The following is a 17,335-nucleotide window of genomic DNA, read 5'->3' as shown; positions in this document are numbered from 1 at the left end:
TTGGGCCCGAGCGAGGGGACACCATGGAAGCAGGCTGGAGCAGCTGCCATTGCCATGACCCGCAGTGACCAGGCAGAAGAGCTCGCCAGGCAGAAGAACATAAAGAAGCAGAGCGACTTTTTTAAGAGAAAGTGCCGAGATGTGGGCTTTCTGTTGCTGCCTGCAAGCAGAGGGACTCGGAGATCACTCAGCAGAAGCAGAAAAAGGCAAACGAGAAGGAGGAGGAACCCAAGTAGCTTTGTGGCTTCGTGTCCAACCCTCTTGCCCTATGCCTGTGTGCCTGGAGCCAGTCCCACCATGCTCAAGTTTCTTCCTGTAGTGCTCACAGGTCCCAGCACCGATGGCATTCCCTTTGCCCTGAGTCTGCAGTGGGTTCCTTTTGTGCTTCCTTCCCCTCAGGTAGCCTCTCTCCCCTTGGGCCACTCCTGGGGGTGAGGGGTTACCCCTTCCCAGTGTTTTTTATTCCTGTGGGGCACACCCCAAAGTATTAAAAGTAGCTTTGTAATTTAAAAAAAAAAAATTCTGTGCTATGAAGAGGTAGGCAGGGCTCCATAAACGACCTAGGTAAACCTTTCAAAGAACAGGTAAGGAGAGAGACCCAGAGAACTGGGATTTGCTGACTAGGCCATTCAAGCATTGCAGTTTCTTCTTTTCTCTCAAATTTAAATTCCCAGAACTGGGGAGGTAGAGGCAGGGGGATCTCTGAGTTCGAAGCCAGTCTGGTCTGTAGAGTGAGTTTTAGGATAGCCAGGGCTCATTAGAGAAACCCTGTCTCAAACAAACACATGTCATGGGCTGGGAATGGTGGCGCACGCCTTTAATCCCAGCTCTCAGGAGGCAGAGGCAGGATGATCTCTGAGTTTGAGTCCAGCCTGGTCTACATAGCAAGTTCCAGGCCAGCTAAGGCTATATAGTGAAACCATCTCAAAAAACCCAAAATACATTGTAAGCACGGTGGGAGCCTGGGTTCTCGGCAGGGAAACTTGATGTAGGTTTTTACAAGATGATTGGTTAAGTTCCTGATACAGAAACTTGATGAACACAATTTGTTTCCAGAAGTTGAGGATCAAGGTCTTCACAATAGCATCAGTGGGGACTTGAAGTTTCCTAGGGTGGGTGGCAGTGCAGAGCCTGGTCAAAACATTACAGTAGTCAACAATTGGCAACACAGCTTCTTGGCCGGGAGAATATCATTGTCTCTGGGGGCTGGATGAGGTTGCCCTAGCTACACTTCAGAATGGCTGCCTAAACCTCAGCTAGGATGAGCTGTGCGAGCTTTTGTCAACTTGACACAAACCTAGATAAACCTGGGGAGGAGGAATCTCAGCTGAGGAATGGCCTCCATCACACTGTCTGGTGGGCATAGCTGTGGGCCATCTTCTTGATTAATGATTGATACGGGAGGGCCCAGACCATTGTGGGTGGTACTTCTTCTGGGCAGGTGGTCCTGGTAGTTTCGCATAAGCAATCTGAGCAAGCCATGGGGAACCAGTTAGCAAGCGGCGCCCCCCACTGGTTCTCTTTCAGTTCCTTCCTCCAGTTTTCTGCATTGAGTTCCTGCCCTGACTTCCCTTCAGTAAGGACTATAAGCTGAAAGATGAAATAACCCTTTTTCTTCTCGAGCTGATTTTGGTTAAAATCAAATTAGGACAGCAGCAGAGAACAGTAACACCCTGTCACCTTGTAAGACAGGCTGGCTGCAGCTTGCTGATCTTGTTCCCTTGGTAGCCTTTTCACACAGAGAAAATGGAGAGTTTGGTCAAGGAGGAGGCCCTTCACATGGCACGGACTATTTCTCTAGAACAGAAAAACCCAGGCTGATATAACCATGGTAGAAGCCAATGGCCACAACGGTCTTGAATCAACTCTGCTGGCCAGTGTGAGCTGGCTGGCTTCTGCGCCAGCATCCTCTCCAAAGCCTTCCCTTTGAGGAAAAAAAATCAATCATTTCGGACTCCTTGATGGGCAAGAGGGAAAATCTAAACCTTCTCCAGGACCCTGAAGTCAGTCTTCACATACTCCTTGTCTTCTGCCCTGCCCCTGTGAGCTCTAGAGAGAGCCTGCCCTATGTTTCCAGGCTACTGCCTGAACCTCAGCGGGTGCCACTGGGGAGTTCTATGAGTGAATCCCCAGGGCCATGAGGCCCTCCTACTGCCTCGTGTAATCTGCCCTTTGGGGTTTTATCAGAGAAGTGGTACCCTTTTATATCTGTATCTATATCTATATATGTCCCCATGGGTCTTTACTTGACTCTAATCTTAAGTAGCAATTTATAGTGAGGCTTTTCCCAAACCTTTTCCCGTTTTGTTTTTCACAAGTTATGCTCTGAAGCATTTTTATTACAAAATATACTCATACGTAGACTAATGGGCTTAAAATTCATCACATCTACTTTATTTATTTATTTATTTATTTTAGCTTGCCCTTCTGGTAAGTCTGTAGCTTCGTTGATTTTGGCTGCTGTATAAGGAGGTCCTCCCTTGCTGGGTGAGTGAAGAGCACACTCCGCTGATGAGCATCCCTGGTCTTTACTCTGTTGGCAGTGGGGCTCACTCCTAGCATCAGTGCTGCCTCCCGTTTTGTCATTTGGGGTTCAAACCCACCTCTGTAGTACCCACCCCTGAAGGCAGATTTTGGTAGGCTCTGAGAAACTCGTTTTACTTGAGGCTCCACATGCTTCAAGGCTTGTCAAATCCTGCAGCAGCAATGGTCAGTCCGACGGCTACCCCTGTAGTGGCCATGACTCCACTCGGAGGCCCGGCACTGCGCGCTCATGCCAGCGTGGGACCACTGCCACAGGATGCCTGTGTAGAACCCCCCCGTTCTTTTTAAAAATCCTTTCCCGTTCTCTTCCCCAGACCCAAGGGCTGCAAGAGGGTGCGGTGAGTAAATGCCTGATGCCAGGACTGATGGTTGGAGGAAACCAACTCCCGCAAGTTGTCCTGTGCCTCCACACACATGCGCGCACACAGAGCAAAATGAAACAAGACTGTGTGTGTGTGTGTGCATGTGTGTCACTGAAAGTACATGTATGGAAATTTCATGCTGAAACCTATTACACATGGAATTAATATGCTAATTTTTTTAAGTTTTATTTACTTTTTATTTTATATACATTGGTGTTTTGCATGTACATTTATCGGTGTGAGGGCCCTGAATCCCCGGGAGCTGGAGGGGTAGACAGTTGTGAGCTGCCTTGAAGGTGCTGGGAATTTAACTCGGATCCCCTGAAGAGCAGCCCCTGAGTGCTCCTAACTGCTGAGCTAGCTCTCCAGCCCCCTAATATGCTAATTTGAAACAAGTTGCATAAAGTGTTTCTAGCTAGGGGCCCAAAGAAATGAAGTGAGCTTAAGTCATGCCACCAAGGAGTTGAGTACAGCACTGGGATTTTCCAACGCTACTTAGAAGTTGGGAAGTTAATGCATCATTTGCCAGTATTTTTCCCTCTGCCTACCAAGGGCTCTATATCCAGTCTGAAGAACAGGGGACAACCAGAAGATGATCTGGTTTCAGCCCATTCTGCAATGCTCCTGAATCTTTGCCTTTGATTCTACAACCAATTATAGTAAATTCTCCCCTTTTCTGTGCACAGGATAGCAAAAGATAAGATGGTTGAGGTTTAAATCCTGGTTGCATATTTCCTGACCATGTGTCCTCGGAAGTTTCTCTGTCTACAAAAACTCACAGATGAGCACTCTGCCAGGCATAGCTATGCATGTCTGTAATCCAGGGCCTGAGGCAGTGACATGATTGAAAGACCATGAGAATAGTCACCCCATGGTACTCCAAAATTCCAAAATCTGTCTATGCTAAAGACACTGATATAAAGTATAGTAGTATTTATATTTTGTATACATCCTCCTGTATACTTTATATCAGATCTAGATTATCTAAAATACCCAAAACAAAGTAAATGCTATGCAAATAGTTCTTATATTATCTGTTGTGGAATAATTACCAAAAAAAAGTGTGTATATGTTCAGTATAGATGTAATTACATATTTCTGGTAGGGGCTGGAAAGATAGCTCAGTGTTAAGATCACATACTGTCCTTCAAGAGGCTCCAACTTTGCTTCCCAGCACCTATGTCAGGCAGCTTACAACTACGTGTAACTCCAACTCAGGGAGATCTGATGCAGCGAGAGACATAGGTATAAACACACATAAATATGCATATACATATATAATTGCAAAACTTTTTTCAACTCAGCTGATTGAATATACAGCTATGAAACCCTTGGATACAATGAGCTTGCTGTATAGAATATGTTGCACAGTCAGGGAGGGGAATGAGGCCTCACCTGTTGTGTGACAAAATCTTTCCTGGGACACACAACACACACACACACAACACACACACACACACACACACATACACACACACACAACACACACACACAACACACACACACACACATACACACAACACACACACACACACACACACACACACACTTTTACTCACCCCAGACAAGTAACCTGCAACAAACCAAAGTATAGAGACCACCAAAATCCAATTTGGTGAACCAATGAGTTTTTATTGTGGTTACATACAGGAATATGGATGATGGGTTAGTTACAGGAGCAGAAATGACTCAAAGACTGTTACATAAGCCCACCCCAGCGTGGGTGACAGCTCCCAGATCTGGACACCTGGAGGACACTGCACAGCCTGCACACAGCTCAGTAGGTTGGAGAATGTCCTTTCCAGGTGCCTCCGTTGATCTGAACTTCCAGGCAGCCTGTTTGGTCTGAGGGTCTTTACAGCTCAGCTTTCTGAATCTGAAAGATACTCTCATCTTTTATAGCTTACTCTGGGAAGGAGGGGCCTAGTGAATCTAATCAGTCTCAGGGACTTCCTGAAGCTATGTTGAGTTGTTTACCTTGTTGCTTACAGAGCTTCCTATGTGACGGAATGTTTCAAACCTTGGAGGAAACATTAACACCATCACTTAACTCAGAATGGGACCCTGCTTGGCCATCCACCTGATACTGTAGTAAGCAGCTGGTAGGTAATCATCCTGTTAAAGATGCAGACTGAGCTAAGGGTTGGAGTGTATCAGGCTGGGGGCATTGATTATCACTTATAGTTTAGCAAGATCCACCACCACCAAGACAAACCCCAACCCACAAGTAATCAAAATTTAAAAAAAGAAAGAAAGAAAAAGAACAAGCAAACTAAAATTATAGGGGTTCAGAGCAAAATCATGTTAAAAAGTCCTGTTAAAATAAAACAAATGAGCCTGGGGGAGGACTGAACAGTGAGATGCAGTGGTTGGATGGACAGCAGCAAAGGAGGTAAGAACTGCAACATCCTGGACCTCACCTCCCAGCAGGAGACCTCTGCCCGACAAGGCCAAATGCCAACCTTCCTAAGCTGCAATTATGTCTCTCTCTCCTGCTTTGTCTTTTGTAACTAAGTATTTCTTGCTTACTGGATAACCAAGCATTCCTCACATTTTCCAGATCCTTTGAAGTCAGGTGAGCTCAGGTGATTCATTCTGTCCAGTGGATTGTGCCTCCCCAAGAATTTAAGAGCTAACCAATACCTTAACAACCTCTATCCTGCAGAGGCAAACAGAAACTGCATGTTGGGACAGCAGTGTCAGTAACCTGAGACCCAAAATTAGCCTTTATGGTTAATCCTCATTACATGCAAGTCACCTTGTCTTCCACTTTTTTTAATTAACTTAAAAAATTACACTTTCATTCACTTTTGTGGGAGTGGGGCACTTGAGCCATGGTTCATATGTGACGGCCAGAAGCCAGTTCTCTTTCCAGCCTTTGGGTCCCTGGGATCAAAAGTCAAGTTCTGTTAGACTTCGCAGCAGGCCTGCTTGCCACTCAGACAGCTAGCTGGCCCCATGGTGGACATTTTGGCTTAGGGTATGTAAACATGTTTTTGTTAAAACCAAAGCGAGGACTTTAGTTTGTCCGCACCCGTTAATTCTCTCCTGCAGAGTATGTTCTTTGCCAGCTGGAATTCAATTCTGAGGACTTTGAGGGGTATAAAAGCGTGGTGGCTGCAAGGAGACAGAGAAGGACTGCTTGCTGTGCTTGCTGGTTTACTGGTTCCCTGGGCTTCTGGATTTCCTGACGACAGACACTGGTATTGCCCCCAAAGGAATCCTACGACCCTACCCAGCAGGAAGAATTAAAGAGGGGCGACGTACCCTTTCCCTTACAACCTTCTTTCTTTTTCCCCTACCTGGGGCTGGGGAGTTAGAAGGGAGGTGTAAGCTTTCAGGAACCCCCAAATAATGTAGCGTTTGAAAAACCAGTGCCTACAGGCCCCACTAAATCTATTTGAACCCTGTGATGGTTAATGTGGTTGTTAATGTGACAGGATGTAGACTCACTGAAGATACAGGTCTCTGGGCATGTTGTGTTAGGGGGATGATCTGGACTAGGTTCAGAGTTGGGAAGACTCACCCTACATGTGCGTGACACTATTCCACGGGCTACACTATTCCACGGGCAAGGCTCCTGATGCGTGAGAAGAAACTGCAAGCTGAGCCTTAGGACTCCTTACTCTCTGCTTCCTGGATGTGAATGCTGGGCGACCAGCTGGCCTTCTGCCCCTACCACCATGCCCTCCCCACCATCACTGAATGTATCTCCTCAAACTGAAAACCGAAATAAGCCCTTCCTCCCCTAAGTTAACTTTTTTCTGATCAGACCAATCAGAAAGGTAATACAAACTCTCAAATCAACACTGTCACCACTCTTGTGGATTGATTCTCTGTGAAAGCAACTTTTTTTTTTTTAATCTGAGACATTTATTTCACATGGCACATACTTACAGAAAGTGTTTCAGCACATGAAATTTGTGCTGAATATCAGCTGAAATATCACAAGTATCGGCTGAATATCAGAAGTTTGTCTTTTAGGATGATTGCTTTTTGTTGTCTACATGGAAGAACCAGTATATGAAAATATGTTTTAACCTTGATGCATTCTGCCCTAGTATATAACAAAGGTAGCAAACAAGAATCAGAAGATGTAATTGTCTCCTCTTGCAAACCAAGATAGGAACAAGGCCAAGGGAACACTGGCCTGCTTTAAACCGTTTAGGATTCAGCACTGAAGTTCACTGGCGTGAGTGCAAAGAATGTGTGTTCTAGTTTTATGGAATCACGTCACGTCTGGGTGTACATACATTTTGTGAATGTACATGCGATTACATCTGTGTGCCTAGCACTGGAGCTGAAGAAAAGCACTGCTCTTGTCTTCACTTGTTGCAAGTTCCTAGGGAAAGGCAAGCACACGTTGGTTGTATGTCTCAAACCTGAGTGTATATTGAGGAACAGGCCTGGGGTTCGCCTGATACAATAATCGTCTTGAGGCTTACTGCCTCTATCTGCTAACCTAGGCCTACCCCTGGAAGCTTCTAGTCTCCATTCAATCTAATCTAGGCTTAGAATGTTTTTAGCCTCTGAGACTTACTGCTGAATAAAGTCACACTTTCTGGCTCTTTCTGAATTCTGGCTGGCTGGTTCAACTCAGCTGTTCCGGCTCAAATTCCTTTCCAGGCTGACCGCTTCAAAAGGGCTTCTCTCGGCTTCTGACTGAATTACTTTACTTGGACTTAAACTAACTCTAGCAACCTGTTCTAGACTTCTGGTTCCTTCTAATTCTCTGGCTTGTTCTGTTTTTACCTGTGTCTATCTTGTTCTCTCTTTAACCTGTCCCTGTAAAACTCTCCTGGTAAAAACTGCCTCTGAATTCCATGAACTGAACTGCCACAACTCAACTCCACTGCACGGCCTCTCAACTCAATGATTCAACCAAACTCTTCAAGAGAACTCAAGAGATCTGCACGCCTCTGCTCCTGAGTGCTGGGATTAAAGATGTGTACCATCCCTCTTAGACCTATGAGCTTTTCTTTACCTGACACTTGCTCTATACCAGGCTGGTCGTGAACTCAGAGAACTGCTTACCTCTGTGTCCTGGGATTATTCCTGCAGGATCACACAGACTTAGAATATCTCTGGCTGTGATCTCTAAGCAGAGTAGCCATGTTCTGAATTAAGCTTCCTCTGCAGCTCTCTTCCTCTGTCTTTATGTGGTGTGGCAGCTGGCTTTAGTGACGAGCTGCCACGCGTTAGGCTGACCTGAGCAAAGAACCGTACCTGAGAACCTGACCTGATTGCCTTAAATGATGAGGGGAGACCCACCCCAAATGTGGAGGAGCAGGGTGGTAGGAAGGTGGTTGGCCTTCTGCTCATTTGGCCTTCACTCTTGCCCCTGAGATGATTCACACTGTTTCTCCTGCCACCCATTCCTTTGCTGATATCAGAACCAGCAACTTCAAGCTTCCATCATTGACTGAGGACCATCAGCTCTCCAGAAACTTTCCAGGTTTTCAGTGCCAGATTGGGAGTGCTTAGGTTCCTAGCCTCGTAGCTACTACTGGTTCTGGCCCTCTCCAGTAAAGACATCCACTATGAGACTACTCCAGATGCTGGGCATCCAGCCTCAGGGATCAAGCAACTGCCAACTGCTCCGCCTCTAGGGTTTGAGACAATGTAATACTTCAACTTATGCCAATTTAATAAATCTTTATACATTAAAGGTGTGTGCTGTCACCACTTGGCATATATATATTCATGCTTGTATTCTGATATTTTACTCTGAAATCTATGTCCTTTTCCATCACTTTTTAGTTTGATGACCATAACTATCTATAATTCACTTATCTATAAAGTATCTAAATCAGAGATGAACCAGGCATAATGGTACACACATGTAATCCCAGCATTTGGGGAGGTGAAGGCAGAAGGATCAAGAATTCTAAGGCATCCTTAGGTACATAGCTATTTTGAAGCTAAGCTGAGCTACATATGGCCCTGTCTCAAAAAATTAAAAGAGAGCTAGTGAAACGATTCAGTGGGCAAACGCTGCTGTCAAGCCCGATGACCCGAAATTAGTTCCCAGGACTGACACAGTAGGAAAAAAAAATCATTCCTGTAAGTTGTCCTCTGAGCTCCACACATGCGCTGTGGTATGCCAGTGTCACCCCACACAAAATAAATAGGCAAATGTAAAGCAGAGTTTTTAATTAAAAAAAAAAAAAAAGCTGGGCATGATGGCCCTGAATACACACACACACACACACACACACACACACACACACACTATCTGTATCTTGTTTTTCGCTTTTTGTGAGAAAGGGTTTCTCTGTGTAGCCCCAGTTGTCCTGGACTCCATTTGCTGACTGGGCTGGTCTCGACCTTGAGGAGGTTTGTCAGCCTCTGCTTCCCAAAGGCTGGGATTAATGGCGTGAGGCACCACTGCCTGGCTTGATGGCCCTGCTTACAATCCTTGCACTTGGGAAGTGGAAACTGGAGGATCAGAATTTAACATCATTCTCACACATAGTGAGCTTGAGGCCAGTCTGAGGTGTTGAAGATGCTGGATCCCCTGAAGATGGAGTTACCTGTGGTTATAAGCTAAGCAATATGGATGCTAGACACCTAACTTGGGTTTGGACAAGAACCAAGTAGATGTGTCCCCACTGAGCCATGTCTCCAGGCCTCCTGTTTGTGTTTGTTTGTTAAAAAGAGAAGTGGGTATAGTAGCAAATGCCTTTAAGCTCCAGAACTCAGGAGGCAGAGATGGGTGGATCTCTGTGAGTTTGAGGCTAGCCCATTTTCTGTACATGGGGAGTTCCAGACCACTCAGGTCTACATAGACCTTGTCTCAAAATAAAATAAATTAAATAAAAAGGAGGCGGGGAGCAGCAGGACTCAGAGGGTAAAGGTAGTACTTGCCAGCAAGTCTGATGACTGCGTTGGGTCCTCAGGTCTCAACTGATTCCTGTATGTTATCCTCTGGCCTCATCAGGCATGCTTTGACTTTGACACATAAGGACATACACACACACTAAATAAATACATTCATACATAAATATATAAATAAATCAATGCAATTTTTATTGTTTTGTTTTGTTCTAGTTTTGAGACAGTTTTTCTCAATGTAGTCCTGACTATCCTGGAATTTTCTGTTTAGACCACACCGGCCTATATCTGCCTCCCTCTGCCTCCCTAGTGCTGGGATTAAAAGCATGTCACCACTCCCAGCAATTAATGTAATTTTTAAAGAAAAAGAAAAGAAAAGGGAGAATTTGCCTTGAGCTAGCGAGATCCTAGTAGTGGCAGCATTAGCATTTCTGATTGTTTCTCTGCTGAGATGAGACCCAGGCTGTGCAGATATGAGGCAAGTACTGTATTTTGAGTCATAGTCCCGGCCTCTTTGCAAAGGAAAGATCTTCTGTGAAAGACCTCACACCTAGGCATGGAGAGGGCTACTGAGTATCCTTCCAAGCCAGGGAAGTCGTTTTGCACTTTTCCCTTGGATTAGAAAAACAAGGGCCTCCTGTGCCAATGAGTTCAAGGCTCTTCCCCACTTTTTCTGCTAACAGGTTTAATGTGTCTGGTTTTATGTTGAGGTCTTTGATCCATTTGGACTTTAGTTTTGTGCAGGTGATAAGTATGGATCTATTTGCATTTTTCTACATGTAGACATCCAGTTAGACCAGCACCATTTGTTGAAGGTGCTATCTTTTTTCCATTGTATGGTTTTGACATCTTTGTCAAAAATCAGGTGAAAAGGACAGGAGCCTATCACAGAGGGCCTCTGAAAGACTCTACCCAGCAAGGTATCAAAGCAGATGCTGAGACTCATTGCCGAACTTTGGGCAGAGTGCAGGGAATCTTATAAAAGAAGGGGGAGATATAAAGATCTGGAGGGGACAGGAGCTCCACAAGGAGAACAACAGAACCAAAAAATCTGGGGCCAGGGGTCTTTTCTGAGACTGATACTCCAACCAAGGACAATGCATGGAGATACCTAGAACCCCTGCTCAGATGTAGCCCATGGCAGCTCAGGATTCCCTAGTAAGGGGAACAAGGACTGTCTCTGACATGAACTCAGTAGCTGGCTCTTTGATCACCTCCCCCTGAGGGGTGATCAGCCTTACCAGGCCACAGAGGAGGACAGTCCTGATGAGATCTGATAGGCTAGGGTCAGAGGGAAGGGGAGGTCTTCCTCCCCTATCAGTGGACTCGGGGAGGGGCATGGGAGGAGAATAGGAATGGAGGGCAGGATTGGGAGGGGCCGAAGGAGGGGACTACAGCTGGGATACAAAGTGAACAAATCCTAATAAATAAATAAATAAAAAGAAAAACAAGGGGCTAGAAACATATCTAATGGTAGAGCACTTGCATAGCTTGTGCACATCTCTGGATTTGGTCCCCAGAAGCAAAATGAGTAGGAGGTGGAGAGGAAGAGGAAAGTTTAAAGGAAGAGTAATTAACTTAAGAATGGGACATATTATAAGTTATGTACCCAAGCAAACTTAGGTGCAGATGTTTAGCAAGCAGTTGAGTATTTCCCCTGGAGCTATTAAGAGGTATGGCAAGAAAATGGGATTGGAGGTCATTAGCACACATCACATGGTGGTTGGAATGATGTAAGTAGACCAGGCAGTTCATGCATGACTGAAAACCTCAGTTCAATCCCCGGAATCCACGGTGGAAAGACTGATTCCAGAAAAGTGTTCTTGGACCTCTACACTGCACTGTGGCATGTGTGCACATGCATTAATAATAATAAATGTAAATGATATAAAGATATAAACAGGCCTACCCATCATTGGAACCTGCATGCTACCTTACTGATTTTGGCAGGCACGATGTGCCCCCTGGTGGAACAGTGGGATGAAGGTTCCAGAGGTAAACAACTGCTTTCTGATTGGTATGAACCCTGCTCCACCGGAGAAATTCATGCTTGGTACTGTAAACATGGTCAAAATTCCATGATTTGGGAGGTCATAGACGTAGGGCAGAACCTGCTACTGTTGTTTTGCTAAATGGATGTGACGCCAATTTGCTCTGTAAACATTGCGTTTATACAAACAGATTGGTGCTGTTCTCAACATTGGCCAAAGAAGCCTCAGTGGGCAGCATGGTGAAGACTCATAAATGGTCAAAATGCTGAGATTATATGGCTGTTGAGTGCTCAGGCCTAAATGGAACATATATCAACCTTCCAAACAAAGCTCAGGGGACACTATACAAGAAGGGGCTGAAAGAATGTAAGACCAGAAGGGAGGAGTGCTCAGAAATGCTTTCCCACCATTTGCCTGCAAATTTCATGATTTCCTTGTTTTTAATTGCTGAGTAATATTACATTGTATAAATGTACCACAATTTGTGTATTCATTCCTCAATTGAGGGACATCTGGGTTGTTTCCAGACTCTGGCAGAAGCCTACCACAGAGGGCTTCAGAAAGACTCTACCCAACAGGATATTAAAGCAGATGGTGAAACTCATAGCCAAACTTTGGGCAGAGTGCAGGGAATCCTATAAAAGAAGGGGAGATAGAAAGACCTGGATAGGACAGGAGCTCCACAAGGAGAGCAACAGAACCAAAAAATCTGGGGCCAGGGGTCTTTTCTGAGACTGATACTCCAACCAAGGACAATGCATGCAGATAACCTAGAATCCCTGCACAGATATAGCCTGTGGCAGCTCAGTTTCCAAATGGGCTTCCTAGTAAGGGGAACAGGAGCTGTCTCTGACATGAACTCAGTAGCTGGCTCTTTGATCACCTCCCCCTGAAGTCAGGGGGGTGGGGGGAGCCTTACCAGGCCACAGAGGAAGATTATGAAAGACAGTCCTGATGAGATCTGATAGGCTAGGGTCAGATGGAAGGGGAGGAGGTCCTCCCCTATCAGTGGACTGGGGAAGGAGCATGGGAAGGGATGGAGGGCAGGATTGGGAGGGGATGAGGGTAGGGGCCACAGCTGGGATACAAAGTGATTAAATTGTAACAAATTTTAAAAAAGAAAACATTTTTAAGTTAGACCAAATTAAATAAAGATAATTTAGAATAAGAAGCAAAATAGCTGAGGACCATAAACTTAATACTTGTTAAGAAGATGGCTGCTGGATGGTGGTGGCATATGCCTTTAATCCCAGCACTTGGGAGGCAGAGGCAGGCAGATCTCTAAGAGTTCAAGGTCAGCCTTGTCTACCGAGTGAGTTCCAGGACAGCCAGAGCTACACAAAGAAACCCTGTTTCAAAGAACCAAAAATTAAAAAAAAAAAAAAAAAAATTTAAGGAGGAGGAGGAGGAGAAAGCAGCAGCCAGTTGTGGTGGCACATGCCTTTAATCCCAGCACTGGCAGGGGGATCTCTGTGAGGTCAGCCTGGTCTACGAAGAGTGTCTAGGCTAGCCAGGGCTCTATTACAGAGAAACTCTATCTCAAAAAAACAATAATAATAATAATAATAATATTTAAACTAAAAAATAAAAAATAAGAAATGGCTATAACAAAAGTAGGGAGAATTTTGTTTTTGTTTGTTTTCTTGTTTGTTTCAAGACAGGGTTTCTCTGTATAGCCTTGGCTGTTCTATACTTGCTTTGTAGACAAGGCTGGCCTCAAACTCGCATGCAATCCGCCTGCCTCTGCCTCCCTGAGTTCGGGAATCACAATAGGATTTTTTTTTTTTTAAGTAGAGTGAAAGCCATCCAAAGAAAAACTTTAAAAGAGGTCATGCAGCTGAAGGAGAAAATCTCAGTGAAGATATGTGGTGAAGACAGTTTGTGATGGCTTTGAAGTCTGTTTACTTAGCCCAAATGGAATCCATTCCAAGGATTATTTTCCTTCTTTTTAACAACAGAGACATCCATCTGAGGCTTGGACCGAAGGAGTAAGGTTGTAAAGACGGCTGTGGTGCACACCTGTATTCTCCACACTTGAGAGGCTGAGGCAGGATGATCTGGAGTTCAAGGCTAGCCTGGGCTACATAGTGAGAACCTGTCTCAAACAAACAAAACCCAAAGTAAAGAAGCACAGAAGAGGCCTCAGTTGGTCCTTGTTTAAGAGAGGAAGAAAATGTGGAGCCACCACACCCCAGCACCTCTTATTCCACTTATTTCTAGCTCACATTACAGAGGTTTAAGATTTCTATCATGGGAGCTGCATGTGGTGGCACATGCTTTAATCTACTCAGGAGGTAGCAGGAGGATCTCTGTGAGTTGAATGCCAACCTGGTCTACACAGCAATACCCTGGACGGACAGCCAAGAATACACAGAGAGATCCTGTCTCAAAACGAAATGAAAAAAAAAAAAAAGAATTCTTAACATTAGACTGCAGCAATGCATTAGCAGTTACAACACTGGCTGTTCTTCCAGAAGATCTGGGTTCAATTCCTATCACATACATGGCAGATCACAACTATCCAGAGGATCCATTGCCCTCTTCTAACCCCAAAGGACACCAGGTCTGTATATGGACTCATAAACATAAATAAATAAAAATTTTAAATTATGCTATGGTTTTGAGCTTGGTATTTCTACCTGGAAAAAGCCTTAAAATTTTTTCCTCAGATGGGTATGGTGGTTCATGGTTTTAATCCCAGCATTGCAGAGGCAGAGAGGAAGAGGGGCAGAGAGAGGTAGAGGCAGAGGGGCAGAGAGAGAGAGAGAGTCAGATAGAGAGGTAGAGGGGCAGAGAGGCAGAGAGAGGTGGAGGGGCAGAGAAGTAGAAAGGCAGCAGGCAGATCTCTACAAGTTCCAGGCCAGCCCCTCTTTAAAAAATTAGATAAGGGCCATCTTCTTTCTTTCTTTTAGACATGTCCTCATGTATTTCAGGCTAGCTTTGAACTTGACATGTAGCTGAGGATAGCACTGATTTTCTGATTGCTTTGCTTCAACCTTCTGAGTGCTAGGATTATACGTACATTCTACCATACCAGTTTTATACAGTCATGGGGATCAAACCCAGACTGTCCATGCTAGGCAAGCACTTTACCAATTGAAATACATTTTTTTAAAAGGTTTTTTGAGACAGGGTTTTTCTGTGTAGCCCTGGCTGTCCTGGGACTCACTCTGAAGACCAGGCTGGTCTCAAACTTACAGAGATCTGTCTGCCTCTTCCTCCAGAGTGGTGGAATTAAAGGTGTGTGCCACTATCGCCTGGCTAAGAAAATACATTTTTTTAAAATAAATTGTAGTTAAGGAACTAGAGAAATGGCTCAGCAGTTAAGGATTCTTATGGCTCTTATAGAGGTCCCAAGTTGAGTTCCTAGGTCCCACACTGAGAGATTCACAATTACCTGTAACTCTAGTTCCAAGGGATCCAACAACTTCCTGCCTCAGCAGATATATGCATGCACATGATATACACAAACTCCTGCAGGCGCGCGCGCACGCGCACGCACACACACACGCACACACGCACGCACACATGCACACACACACACACACACACACACACACACACACACACCTTTTTAAAAAGGGAATCCCCATTGCTAACCATACAAAGAATAAGCCATGCCTAGTAGTACTAGCTCTCAGGAGGTGGATAGGTGTATCTCTAGGTTCAAGGTCAACCTGGTCTACATAGCAAGTTCCAGGCCAGCTGCAGCTACTTAGAGAGAACACATGAGTTCACACAGAGAAATAAGTAAATAAGTAATGTAATAAATAAATGAAGTAAAAGCTAAAAAAGTGATTGTTCAAGTTGGTTATTGTGACATGTGCCTGTAATTTCAGGACTTGGAGGCAGAGCGATAACAAAAACAAGCAAACAAGATGCCCTTAGTCCGTACACATCACCAGGGCGGGAGGTTACAAATTCAGTGCCCTCTGTTTAGCTCTCCGATGAAGATCCCACAAAAGCAATAAAACAGCAGAAATATCCAAAAGGTATAAAGTGGCTGACCCAGTCCCTGGCTCAGCCTTTAACCTTGATCTCCTGCCTCTCTCCCTCCCACATGCTGAGATTACAGGGATGTGCCAGCATGTCCAACTGTGTTGGCTCTTGATTTCAGGAAATCCTTCTGGTGCGATGCTTCAGCTGTGAAGCCTAATGACCTGAGTTCAATTCCCCAAAATGGCCTTCTTACCTCACTCGGACTTTATGGTGCTCACATATAGAGACACATACAAAATAAATTAACAAAAAAGAAATGAAAACCTTTGTATACATTACTTGAACATGTAATTCATATGATACGAAATATTTTCAAGTATACAATTCAGTGTTTTAACTTATTTTTTGTATTTGTGTGTGGGTGTGGGTGGGAGTGGTATATGCATGTGTTCATGTCTGTACAGGTATATACCCACCTGCACACGTATGTCAGAGGTCAGAGGTCAATATCAGATGCCTTCTCTATTGCCCTCCACCTAATTTTGAGACAGAGACTGCAATTGAAACTGGAACTCTGTTTTGGCTAGAGTGGCGGCAAGTGAGCTCCTGGATTTACCTGTCTCTGTCTCCCAGAACTGGGATTATAGACATGCTACTATGCCTGGCTGCTGTGTGGGTGCTGGGGCCAGAACCTACATCCTCAAGCTTGACCAACAAGTACTTTATCAAACAAGCCATCTCCCAACATGCTTGTTTTTGAGACAAGCTCTTATTGTGCAAAGAGCTCAAGCCAGCCTGGGTTACATAATAAGTTCTAGGTCAACATGGAACTCTGTCTCAAAGGAAAAAAAAGTTTTCAATTAAAAACTAAAAATAAGAGGTTATCTTACACACCTGGTTATTTTACGGCATATACATATATACTCCAAATATAGAGTATATTGTGTAGCGATGTACGGTATATACATAATAAGATGCTTATACATATCAAGTACTCGATACTATAACTTTTAAATGTTTATTGATTTTTATGTGCATGTATGTTTTGCCTGCATACATGTCTTTGCACCACAGGCCTGAGAAGAGCAGAAGTGTGTCAGATTCCTGGGTCTGGAGTTATGGGTGGTTGGGAACCGCCATGTGGGTACTGGGAACTGAACCCAGGTCCTCTATAAGAGCAGCAAGTGCTCTTTACTCCTGAGCCGTCTCCTCAGCCCACACTGACAGAATTTTTTGTTTGTTTGTTTTGAGACAGGGTTTCTCTTTAGAGTCGTGGCCATCCTGGAACTTTCTCGGTAGACCTTCCTCTGCCTCCCAAGTGCTGAGATTAAAGGCATGCACACTACCACCTGGCGACAGAGTGTTTAAAAAAAGCATTGCCAAGATAAGTAATAAATAAAGCATATGCTTGGCATGCAATCCTATGACTCAAGAGGCTGAAGCAGGAGTCCAAGGTCAGCTTGCACTACATAGTATGTGTGAGGCCAGCCTGGGGTAGAACCTGAAATCCTATCTCTAAAACCCAATCAAACAAAAAGACTTGAGTCCTTCAACAGTGAATGGGATACATCACCAACCATCAGCTTCATTGTTACTATTTCAGTGATACTGTAGAGGGGCTTCCTGATGGAGAATTACAGGACAGTGGAAAGATGCATGAAGATA

General features: G+C 44.6%; 2 pseudogenes; one reads left to right on the top strand and one right to left on the bottom strand.

Moving 5' to 3' along the window:
* Nucleotides 1–54: 54 nt before the first annotated feature.
* Nucleotides 55–370, top strand: LOC110556230 (small EDRK-rich factor 2-like; annotated as a pseudogene).
* A 2,031-nt stretch (nucleotides 371–2,401) lies between these two features.
* LOC110556215 (mitochondrial import inner membrane translocase subunit TIM14-like) lies at nucleotides 2,402–2,741 on the bottom strand (annotated as a pseudogene).
* Between the last annotated feature and the right edge of the window lie 14,594 nt (nucleotides 2,742–17,335).

Source organism: Meriones unguiculatus, chromosome 18 (genome assembly GCF_030254825.1).
Source record: "Meriones unguiculatus strain TT.TT164.6M chromosome 18, Bangor_MerUng_6.1, whole genome shotgun sequence".
NCBI classification, from domain to species: Eukaryota; Metazoa; Chordata; class Mammalia; order Rodentia; family Muridae; genus Meriones; species Meriones unguiculatus.
This window is presented reverse-complemented; position numbering and strand designations above follow the sequence as displayed.